At 37.2% G+C, this 23013-nt stretch overlaps 1 protein-coding gene across 7 annotated transcripts in view; it reads left to right on the plus strand.

Annotated features, from left to right (window-relative positions):
- The window catches only part of LOC120424289 (uncharacterized), a 126525-nt gene that overhangs the window by 5698 nt on the left and 97814 nt on the right, over positions 1-23013 (plus strand). For 2 of the 7 annotated variants that reach the window (XM_052706585.1, XM_052706588.1), the window contains exon 2: positions 6214-6986. The gene's annotated coding sequence lies outside the window, so the exon portion shown is untranslated. Of the gene's footprint in view, positions 1-6213; positions 6992-23013 lie in introns of all 7 variants that reach the window. The other 5 variants (XM_052706587.1, XM_052706589.1, XM_052706590.1 and 2 more) reach the window with 4 other exon arrangements.

Here is a 23013-nt window from a genome sequence, read left to right on the forward strand (position 1 = left end):
CAATAACAACTACTGCGAAAAGAGGTGACGAGAGGGGGGGGGGGGGGAGGGGGGGGGGGGACTCAAATCTGAAAACCAAAGCGAAACAATTTAGAGTGTGTAGTACTACAGACATTTCTGCGTCCAAATCGTAGTAGGCCAAGGGGAAAATTTAAGATTTCGCCGTAATTTAACTAATTGCAGTATTGTTAATTCACAATTTTTCACAAGTTGTGTGTATAACAGGATTTTCCGTTTCCACCAAATGAAAATTTATTTTATCGCCTACTGTGACAATGATAAACTCGACAACAAATAACTTGCGAAGGATTGCTACAAACATGAAAAAGCAAGACAGGGAGGGTGGGGGATTCCTTGGATGATTTACCGCGTGGTAGCTCTTCTCAGTAGGCGGCGGCGGCGTCGACTCAGCAGAGGCGTTTTGTTTTGAAATTTAGGACTTTGGGCCATTGCCTTAACGTACGCACTCCACCATCACGTGGACATCAATCAAAGATGGCGGGTGTGGGATTTTTTCGAGTATTTTTTTATGGATTTTAATACCACCGCGGATAATACCCTCGTAATGGGTGTGGAAATTCAAACAATTGAGGTAAACCGGGCGCACCATCGTTTTCCACTAAATAATTTAATCGGATTGGCCATAATCTGGGCCCCGGGAGTGCTCGGTGGCGTGCCCACGTCGGACTTTAGTCGTACTTTTAATGTGATCTGTAATCCGGGTGTGGTATGCAGTGATTGTTGGAAATGTGGGGATTTTAATTCAAATTCTTTTCTGGTATTACTGCTTGATTGACAGGAAACAATGTCATCGAAGCAGGCGGGATTTGTTTTATTGCATTTTTCAAACGATTTTGTTTGAATTGTTTGGTGGAGGCGCGGGGTGAATTACAATTTAAGATCTGATATAAAATTAAAATCCAGAAATTTCAAAATCATAATTTAAATTTAAGAAAAACCTTCAATAGCCAAGGGTTAACCCCCTTCTTCAAAAGTGCGCAGCTGTTCCGCAATCAAAAATTGAGGCAGATCATTTTGCCGGCGTCCTAACCTACATAATAAAAGTGCACGCTCGTGTTGTGGCCCCATTTTCCGACGCGCCATCGGAACGCAGTAGCACCTATAGAATCTACCCCACCAACATCATCAATATAGAGTGGTACCTAGTAGCAGGCCATGCCGAAAGGAATCGCGTCGCGCGTGGTGCAGTCAATTTTTGCTCCTCCACCGCTTGCTACGATCCAATCTTCATTTTCCGCTCCGCACTCAAAATCATACATGTGTGAGTGTGCACAAAACTTGAAACACTCCAAAAACGAGCTGAGTTAGCGGAGCTTTTGCCTCGGAGCTTACCGGCTAAGCTGGTGAGGATTACCGTTGACACCGTCGGAGGAGGAGCAAGAGAAGTGACTCTCTCTTTTCCTCCAGCCTGGCATCCGAGTGTGCCATGACGATGCACCAATACCGTTATTGGAGGAGCAGGTGGAAAAGTACTGTTAGCTCGAACAAAAAACAACAAAAACAGCAACTTAGACAGCAATGACATCTAGTAGTCCTGTTTTTTTTCTCTCTCTCTCTCAATTTCATTTTCGTTGGACAGGGTGGGTGCTTAGGTTGAGAATTTTGTAATTCTATCATAAGGCAATTTCCCTGAGTTTTTAAAGAAAAAATGCAAAAACCTAATTAAATTTTTGTAATTTTTGGCTGCTTTGAAAAAAAAAAACCCAAAAGCAAAAACATAAAAATTTAGTTTTGTGAAACTTTTTGAAAACTACTCCAGATTTGTATTGTTCAATATCTCTTGAACTAAACGGATAGTCCAAACGAAAATTTTGAAAGTTTCGTAAAGATTTTTGAGAAACGCATTTGTGAGGCGAAATCTTAAATATAAATATGAGTTAAATAAAAATAAATGTGCATCAAGTAATTAGTTTTAATCTGTGTGCTGAAAAAAGAGAAAGCATAACGTGATTTTCGAATGATTCCCACTACTGCTGCTGCACTATACTGCCGTTCTACGCATAATTGTTCCATTTTCAAAAAAGTGCAACTGAGAAAAACGCGATCGAATATTTCGACCGTTTTTTGTATTTCTACGCATAATTGTCCCGTCGGTCCCTATTCACCCCATAAGTCCCTAATCATCCCAGTTAGCAGTTTATCACTCTTTTTTGTAATCCTCTTGCTATACAATAGATAAACAAGACACAATAATTCGTAAAACTGATAATTTCGTGAAAGAAAATACTATTATGCGTATACGTACAACGATGGGACAAACAGACTAGGCGTTGTTTTCAATACGTTTCCAAACAAAGTACTAGATTTCATGTGTTTTTCTTAAAGTAAACGTCAAATTAAACCTAAAAATGACAAAAAGTCAAAATGCAAAAGGGTAATTTTTTTCAAGCCCAACTTTTAAAATTTTGGAGCAAAAAGTATCAAAAAAAAAAAATTATATAAAAAAGTAACGCTGCTGCCGAAATTTTTATAAATATCTATGAAATAAAAAAAATATCCACGTTTTATTTTTTTTTTCTATCTGTGGTCAGAAAATTTAAAATTTGCAACAAGTCCAAAAGTGAAACGGCTGATAAGTTGTATAAATAAAACTTGAATGCAACTCGTTAGAAAATCGATTTTTACACTAATGTCGTATTTATCTAACTCGGTAAACCACGTTCTGAAAAAAATCTATGTTTGCTTCTGGTTGCACTTACTCAGGGTGGACTCCGCGGGAAAAGCCCGGTAAAACTAGAAAAAAAAAACCCAAGAATTTTTATGCACCGGGAAAAATCAAAGGAAAACACGACTTTTTCTACAAAACTGTTTTTTTCAATTCTTATTTTTATTTTCCAAATATTCTAAAATCCTATAATTTGAAAATTGATGAATCCAAAAATTTAGAAATTCAATAAATTATTTCGAAGGTTATTTTTGCATTTTTTTCCTTCTCTGTCTAATTCGTTCTCCTTAGTACCAGTAAACTCTCTCCCCATTTTGAATAAATCAGCTGTTGAAAGGTAGTCCATATCTCAGCTCAGGATAACAACTGCACCAATGTAATTGTTAAAGCAACCTAATAAAATGAAATGAAATGAAATTCAATAAATGTTATAAAATTTAAAAGTTAGGCCGTTGCAAATATTTTTCATAGTCTATGTCGCCCTATCCTTCAAAATTGGTTCGAAAAATCTGGGGGGAAAAATGTTTTTTTTTTCAAAAGAACTTGAAAATTTCAATGGAAACAGAAGTCTAATCAACTGAAAACAAAAAAAAACTTGAATGCCCGATTCTGCATTGATATGCATATTTTGCATGTTTGGGCTCGTTTAAAAATATTTTGAACTTTTATGGAATTCCTAAGAAATTTCGGAAACTTTTGATTGAAAAACAACTGGACAGTAATGCATTTTAAAGCACTTTTTTCATTCAAATGTTGAAACCATGGCCTGTAATTTCAATTTATCATTTTTTTTTTCAAGAGTCTCAAACTGAAAAAAAGTTCCACAATTCAGAAAAATTGAAATTCAAAAATACAAACATTTATAAAAACAAAATTTATTTCTGAAATTTCGAAAAATTTATATTTTGGGATTAAAAAATTGAGCTATTTTCAAATTTGGGAACCAAGACATTCGAAAATACAAATATTTAAAAATTTTAAGCTATAAAAAAATTTTAAATTCTGGTCCGAAAAATCAAGGAGAATTTTTTTTCAAAGAATAATTTCAATGTAAATTGAAGTCTAATCAACTGAAAACAATCTTAAATGCCCGATTCTGCATTGATAATCATATTTAGCTTGCATGGGCTCGTTTAAAAATATTTTGAACTTTTATGGAATTCCAACGTGCACCACCGCAAAAACTATTTTTTCCCCAAATATAAAATTTTAGTAAATACTTAGAAATTTCGGAAACTTTTGATTGCAAAACAACTGGACAGATGTGTAATGCATTTTAAAACACTCTTTTCATTCAAATGTTGAAACCGTGACCTGTAATTTCAATTTATCAACTTTTTTTTCGGGAGTCTAAAACTGAAAAAAAGTTTAAGGATTTGGAAAATTAAAAAAAATCCACATTTCAATTTCATAAAAATAGAAATTCAAAAATATTAATATGAAAAAACTAAATTTATTTCTTGAATTTCGAAAAATTGAAATTAAGGGATTAAAAAAAAGAAATTTTTAAATTTAGGAACTAAGACATTCAAAAATTCAAATATTAAAAAAATTAAGCTATAAAAAATTGTAAAATTCTGAAATTAAATAATTTCAAAAACCAAAATTCAAAAAGAGATTTTTAACTCAGAAAATTGTTAAATCAAAAATGCAAATATCAAAAAATATGAATTTCAGGAATTTAAAAATAAATGAATTTCAACATTTCGAAAATTCGAAACTTTTAAATTCACGAAACGGGTCACGAAAAGTCTGCGCAACTTTTCTTGACCTCTATCTTTCAGAGTTTTGTACTTAGCTTATAGAATCTAAAGGATCTTCATAATTTTTTTTAATTTTATTTAGTTCTTACGCAAACAGAAGAACATCTTTAAAAATAATAGTTATCTTTTTCTACTGATACAGTCCTTACTCGATTATCCGAAGATTTGTGTATAACTTTGGATTTAGAATCCGGAAATAAACCGGGAAACCCCGGGATTTCTAAACTAACGAACTCCACTCTCCATAGCAAAAAGATTTGTTTTGTATGGAAATTGCAAACGAGGGAGAGGGGTGCTGAATTAAAACCTATTTTTGTGCTGACACAGCTTTTCTATGTGGTTTACAAAGTAAACATATTGAAATTACGAGCCATGTTTCCAATATTTGAATAAAAAAAAGTGTTTCAACCCTTTACAACCCAATCCCGCCTCTAGACGGGCTTCGATCTAAAAATTCGACAACAATCAATTTTCAACCAACTTTTGATCTATAAAAAGCATTGGAAAGAAGAACTCCTAAAATTTTGACTTGTTTTATTTGACTTTGCTAATGTTTCTTAAAATTTAATTTGTTTAGAGGTCAACATTGACTGTATTAGGCAAAAAAATGTATGCAGTTATTTTTGTAGTGTCCCAGAATATGCCTCTACGCTGTTTTTACAATTTGAATGCTAATGTTGCCACTTTATAAAAAAAAATAGATAGGCAAAATGTAATGATAGGAAACAAACATAAATTAAACAAGATAAATGCAAATTAAAATACTAACAATAAAACAAGAAAAACATAAACAAAAGAAGTTTTTCCTAGAACAAAAGTTGCTCAAAATGATCACGGAAAAAATCGTTTGTTTGCAATCATTATTTTCCCAACATATCCAGGTATTCAGGAAATTTAAAATATAGAAAAGAGCAGAAAATTTTTCCATACTTTGAATCCTTAACATTGAAAAACAAAACAATAGTTTTACGAGTCATTTTGGAAAAAACTCCAGGATTTAAAATAATTATAACTTTAGGAGTAAAATAAGATTAAATTTTCCAATCAAAAAATCTTGAAAAAAAAAACAAAAGAAAAAACAAACTGTCCCGCCACCCTGTCCCCGAATGCATCTCCAACCACGTCATCGCGCGTCCGCATGGCATGCTGCGAGCTTCGTCGATCCTGCGGCGAGAGGAACAAAAAAAAATCGGTGGGGCAGCTCTCTCCCTCCCTTCCACTATTTTCCCTCTTGCAATATGAAGTGATTTCCATGTCGCACACAAAAGTTATATAATTGTTTTTGTGTGTGCGCGCTGCGGTTGTCAAACTGTGTGTGTGTGTGTTTGTTCCCATGGGAACTGGGACAGAACAGAAGCATCTGGCCCGGCCCGGCCTTCTTTGATGATCCTCATCGAGCGGTGCGCTGAGAGCGCTGGAAGTAGTGCGCGAAGAGATAAGAGGTGAAATTGAGGGGGGAGTAAAAAAAAGCTCAACAAGGCAGAAAAAAGGATAACGACCGGATTTTGCAACTCGAGGGGACAAAGCCAAATGGAAGACGGAAGAAGAAGCAAGGAGGAAGAGAACCGACAACAAAGAGGTGACAGTTTAGAGTGGAGATCCTCTTGACTATTATCACGACGAGTGCCCAGACCGAGTGCGGTGCACACCTTTGTCGATGGGCGGGACACGGTTGCTAGAGAAGGGTGGGAATGTCAAGTGGAGAGCGTGGGGTGGGATTTGCGGTGGGATGCCGAGAAATTAAAAGATTATTATTATTTTAAGTGTGAATTTTTAGCCGAGAATCTAGCCGAAAAGTTGGTGGCGAGAGGAAGAAGAAAACAACAACAACAAAAAAATTGTGTTTGAAGAAAATGCGAAAAGTGTTGGAAGAAAAGAGAAAAGCATCAAAAGAGTATTAAAAAAGTAAAAATATCTATTAAAGTTTAGCGTGAAAGGCAAGAGAGCGAGAGAGAGAGAGGAGGGAAAGGTCGTGAAACACAGTGAAAGAGCCGAAAATATGTGTTGTCGCCGTGACAGTCGTGACACGAAGGAGAAGCAGCGAGGGGGGGAATGAAAAATGAAGAAGAATGTTTGGATCACATTATATAACTTAAAATAGAATCCATCAGAGGTGGCCACGACAAGTGCGAGCGAACGCTCGCGAAGGAGAGAAAACGCGCTCAAACCAAAGCAAGCGTTGTCATTTTTTTTTTGCGTGTGTGTGTGTGTGTTGCGGGAAGGAATTTGGATAAATATCCAAGCATGCTGTGCGTCGCGTCGCGCCGAGAAGCGTGAAAGTCGCGAAATAGACGCGCGATACACGGAGGGAAAAAATGCACGAGAAGAATTTAAAGAAGAAGAAGGGGAAACGTAACATCGTTATCGTTTGAGGTGAAGTGAAGCACGGAGGGAAGAAGAAAACTCTCTCTCTCTCACTGGATTGAGGCAGATCTGGGTTGGTGGTTGAGTGAAAAATCTACACCAAAAAAAAAAGAAAACATAAATAAATAAAAAGAAGAAAACGCAGCTCCCCAGAATTCAATTTGTCTGTGTCTGTGAGGTAAGTGTTGATGTTTATGTAATAAAATGTAATCAAATTGTCACGCCTCAGCGAAGGTCCACTTTACGCGCCGAGTAATGATCAGAGAATATATTCATGGCACGCTGGGATTTGATGCGTTTGCATGGGGACGCACGGTGGGTCGTTAAAATGGTGGTTGTGTTGTTTTGGGCAACGAGGGAAAAGGGGCTAGGAGGAAAGTTGTTATTTTAAGCAGGGTTTGTGTTAGGAACTAATTATCTGTTTACACACGAAAATAGTAGGCCATGTTGGTTCAATTTGCAGTAAAAACATGCGGTTCTCTAGGTTATGGGTTAAGGGTGGTGTTCTGGAAAATTCAATCATTAGCCGGTCTATTGTTTTACAAAACTAGTTTAAAAATATCTGATCGGTGTTGTTTGGCATGTTATGCAACCTTCAACCTTTATAAACTGAAACAGGTCTTTAAATTCCTCGGCATTGGTGCACTTCTACGAACTATTATTCAAAGCAGGCTTATTTGGAGGTCAAAACTAGTTTTTTGTTGAAAATGTCTGTGAAATCTGTACAAATCTAGCAATTTTATACAATTTTAAAAGGGAATAAGTTAAACAAAATTTAAGGTATAAAAAAATAATACTAAACATTAACCTTTTCAAAAACCGTGGAGATTTTCCCTTATCCTGTTTGAAAAAGTCGAGCTTCAACAATTCCCGTCTTCCAAATCCCCCTATCTGGATATCCTTGTCCCTGGAGATAGCCAACTTGAACTTGGTAACCCATCGCTCAAACATGACGAAATCAAGTATCGGTATCATAATTTTTAAGTAACGTTTTTTTAAAGAAAAACTTTGGGTGAACATGAATAAAATTCATGATTTTTAGTCATTTGTATGTGGTTCCTAGCAAAGTAAATTATTTTTTGATTTCCATAAAAAAAATATGAAAATCCAAATAAAAACGCCCATTCATTGTAAAAGTCAATATATTATTCAAATTTTCAAATATTCAAATATTCAAATATTCAAATATTCAAATATTCAAATATTCAAATATTCCAATATTCCAATATTCAAATATTCAAATATTCAAATATTCAAATATTCAAATATTCAAGTATTTAAATATTCAAATATTCAAATATTCAAATATTCAAATATTCAAATATTCAAATAATCAAAAATTCAAATATTCAAATATTCAAATATTCAAATATTCAAATATTCAAATATTCAAATATTCAAATATTCAAATATTCAAATATTCAAATATTCAAATATTCAAATATTCAAATATTCAAATATTCAAATATTCAAATATTCAAATATTCAAATCTTCAAATAATTAAATATTCAAATATTCAAATATTCAAATATTCAAATATTCAAATATTCCAATATTCCAATATTCAAATATTCAAATATTCAAATATTCAAATATTCAAATATTCAAGTATTTAAATATTCAAATATTCAAATATTCAAATATTCAAATATTCAAATATTCAAATATTCAAATATTCAAATAATCAAAAATTCAAATATTCAAATATTCAAATATTCAAATATTCAAATATTCAAATATTCAAATATTCAAATATTCAAATATTCAAATATTCAAATATTCAAATATTCAAATATTCAAATATTCAAATATTCAAATATTCAAATATTCAAATATTCCAATATTCAAATATTCAAATATTCAAATATTCAAATATTCAAATATTCAAATATTCAAGTATTCAAATATTCAAATATTCAAATATTCAAATATTCAAATATTCAAATATTCAAATAATCAAAAATTCAAATATTCAAATATTCAAATATTCAAATATTCAAATATTCAAATATTCAAATATTCAAATCTTCAAATAATTAAATATTCAAATATTCAAATATTCAAATATTCAAATATTCAAATATTCAAATATTCAAATATTCAAATATTCAAATATTCAAATATTCAAATATTCAAATATTCAAATATTCAAATATTCAAATATTCAAATATTCAAATATTCAAATATTCAAATATTCAAATATTCAAATATTCAAATATTCAAATATTCAATTATTCAAATAATTAAATTTGAATTGTCAAAATTGTCAACATTGTCAAAATTGTCAAAATTGTCAAAATTGTCAAAATTGTCAAAATTGTCAAAATTGTCAAAATTGTCAAAATTGTCAAAATTGTCAAAATTGTCAAAATTGTCAAAATTGTCAAAATTGTCAAAATTGTCAAAATTGTCAAAATTGTCAAAATTGTCAAAATTGTCAAAATTGTCAAAATTGTCAAAATTGTCAAAATTGTCAAAATTGTCAAAATTGTCAAAATTGTCAAAATTGTCAAAATTGTCAAAATTGTCAAAATTGTCAAAATTGTCAAAATTGTCAAAATTGTCAAAATTGTCAAAATTGTCAAAATTGTCAAAATTGTCAAAATTGTCAAAATTGTCAAAATTGTCAAAATTGTCAAAATTGTCAAAATTGTCAAAATTGTCAAAATTGTCAAAATTGTCAAAATTGTCAAAATTGTCAAAATTGTCAAAATTGTCAAAATTGTCAAAATTGTCAAAATTGTCAAAATTGTCAAAATTGTCAAAATTGTCAAAATTGTCAAAATTGTCAAAATTGTCAAAATTGTCAAAATTGTCAAAATTGTCAAAATTGTCAAAATTATCAAAATTGTCAAAATTGTTAAAATTGTCAAAATTGTTAAAATTGTCAAAATTGATAAAATTGTCAAAATTGTCAAAATTGTCAAAATTGTCAAAATTGTCAAAATTGTCAAAATTGTCAAAATTGTCAAAATTGTCAAAATTGTCAAAATTGTCAAAATTGTCAAAGTTGTCAAAATTGTCAAAATTGTCAAAATTGTCAAAATTGTCAAAATTGTCAAAATTGTCAAAATTGTCAAAATTGTCAAAATTGTCAAAATGGTCAAAATTGTCAAAATTGTCAAAATTGTCAAAATTGTCAAAATTGTCAAAATTGTCAAAATTGTCAAAATTGTCAAAATTGTCAAAATTGTCAAAATTGTCAAAATTGTCAAAATTGTCAAAATTGTCAAAATTGTCAAAATTGTCAAAATTGTAAAAATTGTCAAAATTGTCAAAATTTTCAAAATTGTCAAAATTGTCAAAATTGTCAAAATTGTCAAAATTGTCAAAATTGTCAAAATTGTCAAAATTGTCAAAATTGTCAAAATTGTCAAAATTGTCAAAATTGTCAAAATTGTCAAAATTGTCAAAATTGTCAAAATTGTCAAAATTGTCAAAATTGTCAAAATTGTCAAAATTGTCAAAATTGTCAAAATTGTCAAAATTGTCAAAATTGTCAAAATTGTCAAAATTGTCAAAATTGTCAAAATTTTCAAAATTGTCAAAATTGTCAAAATTGTCAAAATTGTCAAAATTGTCAAAATTGTCAAAATTATCAAAATTGTCAAATTGACAAAGTTGACAAAATTGTCAAAATTGACAAATTGTCAAAATTGTCAAAATTGTCAAAATTGTCAAAATTGTCAAAATTGTCAAAATTGTCAAAATTGTCAAAATTGTCAAAATTGTCAAAATTGTCAAAATTGTCAAAATTGTCAAAATTGTCAAAATTGTCAAAATTGTCAAAATTGTCAAAATTGTCAAAATTGTCAAAATTGTCAAAATTGTCAAAATTGTCAAAATTGTCAAAATTGTCAAAATTGTCAAAATTGTCAAAATTGTCAAAATTGTCAAAATTGTCAAAATTGTCAAAATTGTCAAAATTGTCAAAATTGTCAAAATTGTCAAAATTGTCAAAATTTTCAAAATTTTCAAAATTGTCAAAATTGTCAAAATTGTCAAAATTGTCAAAATTGTCAAAATTGTCAAAATTGTCAAAATTGTCAAAATTGTCAAAATTTTCAAAATTGTCAAAATTGTCAAAATTGTCAAAATTTTCAAAATTGTCAAAATTGTCAAAATTGTCAAAATTGTCAAAATTGTCAAAATTGTCAAAATTGTCAAAATTGTCAAAATTGTCAAAATTGTCAAAATTGTCAAAATTGTCAAAATGAGCATGAGCATGAGCATGAGAGATCACCCATGGTTGCCCCTCCGTTGCTGAACAGAACCGTAATATCCTTTCAGCACTACTGATTATATGCTTCGACGATCTAGTGGTGTTTCCCTTATCAACAGCATGTATGAATGCGCTGAAAAGATAAAACACCATGATTGCTAAAGCTAGATCAGTTGCGAATAGGTAACAGTCATTGGCCACCAACGGCGCCCGCCATGTCAGTTTGTAGATCTCGATTTTAAGGGACGGGAATGTTAGTTAGCGCAGGTTGCTACTAGGGCAGCTGATTTACTCTGTGCTTACACCCCACAAGCGCCAGGAACCTGAAAATTTGTTAGTAGGATAGGGTGTTTGGTCAGGATTCACCATAGAAGATGATGATGCGACCCAAAATCATAGTGTTTGTTGAAAGGTATTATGTTTTAATCTCAAGGCAAGCAATCGGATGCTGCGGATGAGTCATTTCCCGTTTATCGGCTGTTAACTTTTAATTGAAATGGATTTATCTTAGACAGCCGGCTGTGGAAAGATAGAACCAAAATTATTTGTAATTAAATGATGAAGAATTTAACAGTCTGACTTTTTAATTGAGATGTTTTTACGAGTTTTACATGATTCATGTTTAGTGGGGTACTGATTAACGAAGCGAACGACGAGTTACGATGTTTATCGAGCTGAAATGGTATGATAAGGTTTTGTTGTTATTGCACACCGACGACGAACGCGAAAAAACCATGCGACCCGACCGAAAGGCATCGCAAATAAGACTGGCTCAATTGTCATCGATGACAACCAGAACCAGCCGCACTTTTACACACATACACGCACGCGAAAAAAAAAACAAAAAACACACCGACGACGAACGCGAAAAAAAACACGACCCGACGGAAAGGCATCGCAAATCAAACTGAGGAAATGGAGAGAAAGAAAATAACATAAAAAATAAAACCTAATCACATAAAACCTACTCACATAAAACCAATCACCCCATGCACACAAATAGCAACACAAAAGAGACGAAAATTATCACGAAAAAACAGAACTGCGCGTCCCAAGAAGCACTGCACTTTTGATGGCATTATTCAATTATTATGCCCAATCACCTCATGCACACAAAGAGCGACACAAAAGAGACGAAAATTATCACGAAAAAACAGGACTGCGCGTCCACCGAAGCACCGCACTTTTGATGGCATTATTCAATTATTATGCCCAATCACCTCATGCACACAAAGAGCGACACAAAAGAGACGAAAATTATCACGAAAAAACAGGACTGCGCGTCCACCGAAGCACCGCACTTCTGATGGCATTATTCAATTATTATGCCCAATCACCTCATGCACACAAAGAGCGACACAAAAGAGACGAAAATTATCACGAAAAAACAGGACTGCGCGTCCACCGAAGCACCGCACTTCTGATGGCATTATTCAATTATTATGCCCAATCACCTCATGCACACAAAGAGCGACACAAAAGAGACGAAAATTATCACGAAAAAACAGGACTGCGCGTCCACCGAAGCACCGCACTTTTGATGGCATTATTCAATTATTATGCCCAATCACCCCATGCACACAAAGAGCGACACAAAAGAGACGAAAATTATCACGAAAAAACAGGACTGCGCGTCCACCGAAGCACCGCACTTTTGATGGCATTATTCAATTATTATGCCCAATCACCTCATGCACACAAAGAGCGACACAAAAGAGACGAAAATTATCACGAAAAAACAGGACTGCGCGTCCACCGAAGCACCGCACTTTTGATGGCATTATTCAATTATTATGCCCAATCACCCATGCACACAAAGAGCGACACAAAAGAGACGAAAATTATCACGAAAAAACAGGACTGCGCGTCCACCGAAGCACCGCACTTTTGATGGCATTATTCAATTATTATGCCCAATCACCTCATGCACACAAAGAGCGACACAAAAGAGACGAAAATTATCACGAAAAAACAGGACTGCGCGTCCACCGAAGCACCGCACTTCTGATGGCATTATTCAATTATTATGCCCAATCACCTCATGCACACAAAGAGCGACACAAAAGAGACGAAAATTATCACGAAAAAACAGGACTGCGCGTCCACCGAAGCACCGCACTTCTGATGGCATTATTCAATTATTATGCCCAATCACCTCATGCACACAAAGAGCGACACAAAAGAGACGAAAATTATCACGAAAAAACAGGACTGCGCGTCCACCGAAGCACCGCACTTTTGATGGCATTATTCAATTATTATGCCCAATCACCTCATGCACACAAAGAGCGACACAAAAGAGACGAAAATTATCACGAAAAAACAGGACTGCGCGTCCACCGAAGCACCGCACTTCTGATGGCATTATTCAATTATTATGCCCAATCACCTCATGCACACAAAGAGCGACACAAAAGAGACGAAAATTATCACGAAAAAACAGGACTGCGCGTCCACCGAAGCACCGCACTTCTGATGGCATTATTCAATTATTATGCCCAATCACCTCATGCACACAAAGAGCGACACAAAAGAGACGAAAATTATCACGAAAAAACAGGACTGCGCGTCCACCGAAGCACCGCACTTTTGATGGCATTATTCAATTATTATGCCCAATCACCCCATGCACACAAAGAGCGACACAAAAGAGACGAAAATTATCACGAAAAAACAGGACTGCGCGTCCACCGAAGCACCGCACTTCTGATGGCATTATTCAATTATTATGCCCAATCACCTCATGCACACAAAGAGCGACACAAAAGAGACGAAAATTATCACGAAAAAACAGGACTGCGCGTCCACCGAAGCACCGCACTTTTGATGGCATTATTCAATTATTATGCCCAATCACCCCATGCACACAAAGAGCGACACAAAAGAGACGAAAATTATCACGAAAAAACAGGACTGCGCGTCCACCGAAGCACCGCACTTTTGATGGCATTATTCAATTATTATGCCCAATCACCTCATGCACACAAAGAGCGACACAAAAGAGACGAAAATTATCACGAAAAAACAGGACTGCGCGTCCACCGAAGCACCGCACTTTTGATGGCATTATTCAATTATTATGCCCAATCACCTCATGCACACAAAGAGCGACACAAAAGAGACGAAAATTATCACGAAAAAACAGGACTGCGCGTCCACCGAAGCACCGCACTTTTGATGGCATTATTCAATTATTATGCCCAATCACCTCATGCACACAAAGAGCGACACAAAAGAGACGAAAATTATCACGAAAAAACAGGACTGCGCGTCCACCGAAGCACCGCACTTTTGATGGCATTATTCAATTATTATGCCCAATCACCCCATGCACACAAATAGCAACACAAAAGAGACGAAAATTATCACGAAAAAACAGAACTGCGCGTCCCAAGAAGCACTGCACTTTTGATGGCATTATTCAATTATTATGCCCAATCACCTCATGCACACAAAGAGCGACACAAAAGAGACGAAAATTATCACGAAAAAACAGGACTGCGCGTCCACCGAAGCACCGCACTTTTGATGGCATTATTCAATTATTATGCCCAATCACCCCATGCACACAAAGAGCGACACAAAAGAGACGAAAATTATCACGAAAAAACAGGACTGCGCGTCCACCGAAGCACCGCACTTTTGATGGCATTATTCAATTATTATGCCCAATCACCCCATGCACACAAATAGCAACACAAAAGAGACGAAAATTATCACGAAAAAAACAGAACTGCGCGTCCCAAGAAGCACTGCACTTTTGATGGCATTATTCAATTATTATGCCCAATCACCTCATGCACACAAAGAGCGACACAAAAGAGACGAAAATTATCACGAAAAAACAGGACTGCGCGTCCACCGAAGCACCGCACTTTTGATGGCATTATTCAATTATTATGCCCAATCACCCCATGCACACAAATAGCGACACAAAAGAGACGAAAATTATCACGAAAAAAACAGAACTGCGCGTCCACAGAAGCACTGCACTTTTGATGGCATTATTCAATTATTATGCCCAATCACCTCATGCACACAAAGAGCGACACAAAAGAGACGAAAATTATCACGAAAAAACAGGACTGCGCGTCCACCGAAGCACCGCACTTTTGATGGCATTATTCAATTATTATGCCCAATCACCCCATGCACACAAATAGCAACACAAAAGAGACGAAAATTATCACGAAAAAAACAGAACTGCGCGTCCCAAGAAGCACTGCACTTTTGATGGCATTATTCAATTATTATGCCCAATCACCCATGCACACAAAGAGCGACACAAAAGAGACGAAAATTATCACGAAAAAACAGGACTGCGCGTCCACCGAAGCACCGCACTTTTGATGGCATTATTCAATTATTATGCCCAATCACCCCATGCACACAAAGAGCGACACAAAAGAGACGAAAATTATCACGAAAAAACAGGACTGCGCGTCCACCGAAGCACCGCACTTTTGATGGCATTATTCAATTATTATGCCCAATCACCTCATGCACACAAAGAGCGACACAAAAGAGACGAAAATTATCACGAAAAAACAGGACTGCGCGTCCACCGAAGCACCGCACTTTTGATGGCATTATTCAATTATTATGCCCAATCACCCCATGCACACAAAGAGCGACACAAAAGAGACGAAAATTATCACGAAAAAACAGGACTGCGCGTCCACCGAAGCACCGCACTTTTGATGGCATTATTCAATTATTATGCCCAATCACCCCATGCACACAAATAGCAACACAAAAGAGACGAAAATTATCACGAAAAAAACAGAACTGCGCGTCCCAAGAAGCACTGCACTTTTGATGGCATTATTCAATTATTATGCCCAATCACCTCATGCACACAAAGAGCGACACAAAAGAGACGAAAATTATCACGAAAAAACAGGACTGCGCGTCCACCGAAGCACCGCACTTTTGATGGCATTATTCAATTATTATGCCCAATCACCTCATGCACACAAAGAGCGACACAAAAGAGACGAAAATTATCACGAAAAAACAGGACTGCGCGTCCACCGAAGCACCGCACTTTTGATGGCATTATTCAATTATTATGCCCAATCACCCCATGCACACAAATAGCAACACAAAAGAGACGAAAATTATCACGAAAAAAACAGAACTGCGCGTCCCAAGAAGCACTGCACTTTTGATGGCATTATTCAATTATTATGCCCAATCACCTCATGCACACAAAGAGCGACACAAAAGAGACGAAAATTATCACGAAAAAACAGGACTGCGCGTCCACCGAAGCACCGCACTTTTGATGGCATTATTCAATTATTATGCCCAATCACCCCATGCACACAAATAGCAACACAAAAGAGACGAAAATTATCACGAAAAAAACAGAACTGCGCGTCCCAAGAAGCACTGCACTTTTGATGGCATTATTCAATTATTATGCCCAATCACCTCATGCACACAAAGAGCGACACAAAAGAGACGAAAATTATCACGAAAAAACAGGACTGCGCGTCCACCGAAGCACCGCACTTTTGATGGCATTATTCAATTATTATGCCCAATCACCCCATGCACACAAATAGCAACACAAAAGAGACGAAAATTATCACGAAAAAAACAGAACTGCGCGTCCCAAGAAGCACTGCACTTTTGATGGCATTATTCAATTATTATGCCCAATCACCTCATGCACACAAAGAGCGACACAAAAGAGACGAAAATTATCACGAAAAAACAGGACTGCGCGTCCACCGAAGCACCGCACTTTTGATGGCATTATTCAATTATTATGCCCAATCACCCCATGCACACAAATAGCAACACAAAAGAGACGAAAATTATCACGAAAAAAACAGAACTGCGCGTCCCAAGAAGCACTGCACTTTTGATGGCATTATTCAATTATTATGCCCAATCACCTCATGCACACAAAGAGCGACACAAAAGAGACGAAAATTATCACGAAAAAACAGGACTGCGCGTCCACCGAAGCACCGCACTTTTGATGGCATTATTCAATTATTATGCCCAATCACCCCATGCACACAAATAGCAACACAAAAGAGACGAAAATTATCACGAAAAAAACAGAACTGCGCGTCCCAAGAAGCACTGCACTTTTGATGGCATTATTCAATTATTATGCCCAATCACCTCATGCACACAAAGAGCGACACAAAAGAGACGAAAATTATCACGAAAAAACAGGACTGCGCGTCCACCGAAGCACCGCACTTTTGATGGCATTATTCAATTATTATGCCCAATCACCTCATGCACACAAAGAGCGACACAAAAGAGACGAAAATTATCACGAAAAAACAGGACTGCGCGTCCACCGAAGCACCGCACTTTTGATGGCATTATTCAATTATTATGCCCAATCACCTCATGCACACAAAGAGCGACACAAAAGAGACGAAAATTATCACGAAAAAACAGGACTGCGCGTCCACCGAAGCACCGCACTTTTGATGGCATTATTCAATTATTATGCCCAATCACCCCATGCACACAAAGAGCGACACAAAAGAGACGAAAATTATCACGAAAAAACAGGACTGCGCGTCCACCGAAGCACCGCACTTTTGATGGCATTATTCAATTATTATGCCCAATCACCCCATGCACACAAAGAGCGACACAAAAGAGACGAAAATTATCACGAAAAAACAGGACTGCGCGTCCAAAGAAGCACCGCACTTTTGATGGCATTATTCAATTATTATGCCCAATCACCTCATGCACACAAAGAGCGACACAAAAGAGACGAAAATTATCACGAAAAAACAGGACTGCGCGTCCACCGAAGCACCGCACTTTTGATGGCATTATTCAATTATTATGCCCAATCACCCCATGCACACAAATAGCAACACAAAAGAGACGAAAATTATCACGAAAAAAACAGAACTGCGCGTCCAACGAAGCACTGCACTTTTGATGGCATTATTCAATTATTATGCCCAATCACCTCATGCACACAAAGAGCGACACAAAAGAGACGAAAATTATCACGAAAAAACAGGACTGCGCGTCCACCGAAGCACCGCACTTTTGATGGCATTATTCAATTATTATGCCCAATCACCTCATGCACACAAAGAGCGACACAAAAGAGACGAAAATTATCACGAAAAAACAGGACTGCGCGTCCACCGAAGCACCGCACTTTTGATGGCATTATTCAATTATTATGCCCAATCACCCCATGCACACAAAGAGCGACACAAAAGAGACGAAAATTATCACGAAAAAACAGGACTGCGCGTCCACCGAAGCACCGCACTTTTGATGGCATTATTCAATTATTATGCCCAATCACCCCATGCACACAAATAGCAACACAAAAGAGACGAAAATTATCACGAAAAAAACAGAACTGCGCGTCCAAAGAAGCACTGCACTTTTGATGGCATTATTCAATTATTATGCCCAATCACCTCATGCACACAAAGAGCGACACAAAAGAGACGAAAATTATCACGAAAAAAACAGGACTGCGCGTCCACCGAAGCACCGCACTTTTGATGGCATTATTCAATTATTATGCCCAATCACCTCATGCACACAAAGAGCGACACAAAAGAGACGAAAATTATCACGAAAAAACAGGACTGCGCGTCCACCGAAGCACCGCACTTTTGATGGCATTATTCAATTATTATGCCCAATCACCCCATGCACACAAAGAGCGACACAAAAGAGACGAAAATTATCACGAAAAAACAGGACTGCGCGTCCACCGAAGCACCGCACTTTTGATGGCATTATTCAATTATTATGCCCAATCACCCCATGCACACAAATAGCAACACAAAAGAGACGAAAATTATCACGAAAAAAACAGAACTGCGCGTCCCAAGAAGCACTGCACTTTTGATGGCATTATTCAATTATTATGCCCAATCACCTCATGCACACAAAGAGCGACACAAAAGAGACGAAAATTATCACGAAAAAACAGGACTGCGCGTCCACCGAAGCACCGCACTTTTGATGGCATTATTCAATTATTATGCCCAATCACCTCATGCACACAAAGAGCGACACAAAAGAGACGAAAATTATCACGAAAAAACAGGACTGCGCGTCCACCGAAGCACCGCACTTTTGATGGCATTATTCAATTATTATGCCCAATCACCCCATGCACACAAAGAGCGACACAAAAGAGACGAAAATTATCACGAAAAAACAGGACTGCGCGTCCACCGAAGCACCGCACTTTTGATGGCATTATTCAATTATTATGCCCAATCACCCCATGCACACAAAGAGCGACACAAAAGAGACGAAAATTATCACGAAAAAACAGGACTGCGCGTCCACCGAAGCACCGCACTTTTGATGGCATTATTCAATTATTATGCCCAATCACCTCATGCACACAAAGAGCGACACAAAAGAGACGAAAATTATCACGAAAAAACAGGACTGCGCGTCCACCGAAGCACCGCACTTTTGATGGCATTATTCAATTATTATGCCCAATCACCTCATGCACACAAAGAGCGACACAAAAGAGACGAAAATTATCACGAAAAAACAGGACTGCGCGTCCACCGAAGCACCGCACTTTTGATGGCATTATTCAATTATTATGCCCAATCACCCCATGCACACAAAGAGCGACACAAAAGAGACGAAAATTATCACGAAAAAACAGGACTGCGCGTCCACCGAAGCACCGCACTTTTGATGGCATTATTCAATTATTATGCCCAATCACCTCATGCACACAAAGAGCGACACAAAAGAGACGAAAATTATCACGAAAAAACAGGACTGCGCGTCCACCGAAGCACCGCACTTTTGATGGCATTATTCAATTATTATGCCCAATCACCTCATGCACACAAAGAGCGACACAAAAGAGACGAAAATTATCACGAAAAAACAGGACTGCGCGTCCACCGAAGCACCGCACTTTTGATGGCATTATTCAATTATTATGCCCAATCACCTCATGCACACAAAGAGCGACACAAAAGAGACGAAAATTATCACGAAAAAACAGGACTGCGCGTCCACCGAAGCACCGCACTTTTGATGGCATTATTCAATTATTATGCCCAATCACCTCATGCACACAAAGAGCGACACAAAAGAGACGAAAATTATCACGAAAAAAACAGGACTGCGCGTCCACCGAAGCACCGCACTTTTGATGGCATTATTCAATTATTATGCCCAATCACCCCATGCACACAAAGAGCGACACAAAAGAGACGAAAATTATCACGAAAAAACAGGACTGCGCGTCCACCGAAGCACCGCACTTTTGATGGCATTATTCAATTATTATGCCCAATCACCCCATGCACACAAAGAGCGACACAAAAGAGACGAAAATTATCACGAAAAAACAGGACTGCGCGTCCACCGAAGCACCGCACTTTTGATGGCATTATTCAATTATTATGCCCAATCACCCCATGCACACAAAGAGCGACACAAAAGAGACGAAAATTATCACGAAAAAACAGGACTGCGCGTCCACCGAAGCACCGCACTTTTGATGGCATTATTCAATTATTATGCCCAATCACCCCATGCACACAAATAGCGACACAAAAGAGACGAAAATTATCACGAAAAAAACAGGACTGCGCGTCCAACGAAGCACCGCACTTTTGATGGCATTATTCAATTATTATGCCCAATCACCTCATGCACACAAAGAGCGACACAAAAGAGACGAAAATTATCACGAAAAAACAGGACTGCGCGTCCACCGAAGCACCGCACTTTTGATGGCATTATTCAATTATTATGCCCAATCACCCCATGCACACAAAGAGCGACACAAAAGAGACGAAAATTATCACGAAAAAACAGGACTGCGCGTCCACCGAAGCACCGCACTTTTGATGGCATTATTCAATTATTATGCCCAATCACCCCATGCACACAAATAGCAACACAAAAGAGACGAAAATTATCACGAAAAAAACAGAACTGCGCGTCCAACGAAGCACTGCACTTTTGATGGCATTATTCAATTATTATGCCCAATCACCTCATGCACACAAAGAGCGACACAAAAGAGACGAAAATTATCACGAAAAAACAGGACTGCGCGTCCACCGAAGCACCGCACTTTTGATGGCATTATTCAATTATTATGCCCAATCACCCCATGCACACAAAGAGCGACACAAAAGAGACGAAAATTATCACGAAAAAACAGGACTGCGCGTCCACCGAAGCACCGCACTTTTGATGGCATTATTCAATTATTATGCCCAATCACCCCATGCACACAAAGAGCGACACAAAAGAGACGAAAATTATCACGAAAAAACAGGACTGCGCGTCCACCGAAGCACCGCACTTTTGATGGCATTATTCAATTATTATGCCCAATCACCTCATGCACACAAAGAGCGACACAAAAGAGACGAAAATTATCACGAAAAAACAGGACTGCGCGTCCACCGAAGCACCGCACTTTTGATGGCATTATTCAATTATTATGCCCAATCACCCCATGCACACAAATAGCAACACAAAAGAGACGAAAATTATCACGAAAAAAACAGAACTGCGCGTCCCAAGAAGCACTGCACTTTTGATGGCATTATTCAATTATTATGCCCAATCACCTCATGCACACAAAGAGCGACACAAAAGAGACGAAAATTATCACGAAAAAACAGGACTGCGCGTCCACCGAAGCACCGCACTTTTGATGGCATTATTCAATTATTATGCCCAATCACCCCATGCACACAAATAGCAACACAAAAGAGACGAAAATTATCACGAAAAAAACAGAACTGCGCGTCCACCGAAGCACTGCACTTTTGATGGCATTATTCAATTATTATGCCCAATCACCTCATGCACACAAAGAGCGACACAAAAGAGACGAAAATTATCACGAAAAAACAGGACTGCGCGTCCACCGAAGCACCGCACTTTTGATGGCATTATTCAATTATTATGCCCAATCACCCCATGCACACAAAGAGCGACACAAAAGAGACGAAAATTATCACGAAAAAACAGGACTGCGCGTCCCAAGAAGCACCGCACTTTTGATGGCATTATTCAATTATTATGCCCAATCACCTCATGCACACAAAGAGCGACACAAAAGAGACGAAAATTATCACGAAAAAACAGGACTGCGCGTCCACCGAAGCACCGCACTTTTGATGGCATTATTCAATTATTATGCCCAATCACCTCATGCACACAAAGAGCGACACAAAAGAGACGAAAATTATCACGAAAAAACAGGACTGCGCGTCCACCGAAGCACCGCACTTTTGATGGCATTATTCAATTATTATGCCCAATCACCCCATGCACACAAAGAGCGACACAAAAGAGACGAAAATTATCACGAAAAAACAGGACTGCGCGTCCACCGAAGCACCGCACTTTTGATGGCATTATTCAATTATTATGCCCAATCACCCCATGCACACAAAGAGCGACACAAAAGAGACGAAAATTATCACGAAAAAACAGGACTGCGCGTCCACCGAAGCACCGCACTTTTGATGGCATTATTCAATTATTATGCCCAATCACCTCATGCACACAAAGAGCGACACAAAAGAGACGAAAATTATCACGAAAAAACAGGACTGCGCGTCCACCGAAGCACCGCACTTTTGATGGCATTATTCAATTATTATGCCCAATCACCCCATGCACACAAAGAGCGACACAAAAGAGACGAAAATTATCACGAAAAAACAGGACTGCGCGTCCACCGAAGCACCGCACTTTTGATGGCATTATTCAATTATTATGCCCAATCACCCCATGCACACAAAGAGCGACACAAAAGAGACGAAAATTATCACGAAAAAACAGGACTGCGCGTCCACCGAAGCACCGCACTTTTGATGGCATTATTCAATTATTATGCCCAATCACCCCATGCACACAAAGAGCGACACAAAAGAGACGAAAATTATCACGAAAAAACAGGACTGCGCGTCCACCGAAGCACCGCACTTTTGATGGCAT

Source organism: Culex pipiens, chromosome 1 (assembly GCF_016801865.2).
Source record: "Culex pipiens pallens isolate TS chromosome 1, TS_CPP_V2, whole genome shotgun sequence".
In the NCBI taxonomy this organism is placed as follows: Eukaryota; Metazoa; Arthropoda; class Insecta; order Diptera; family Culicidae; genus Culex; species Culex pipiens.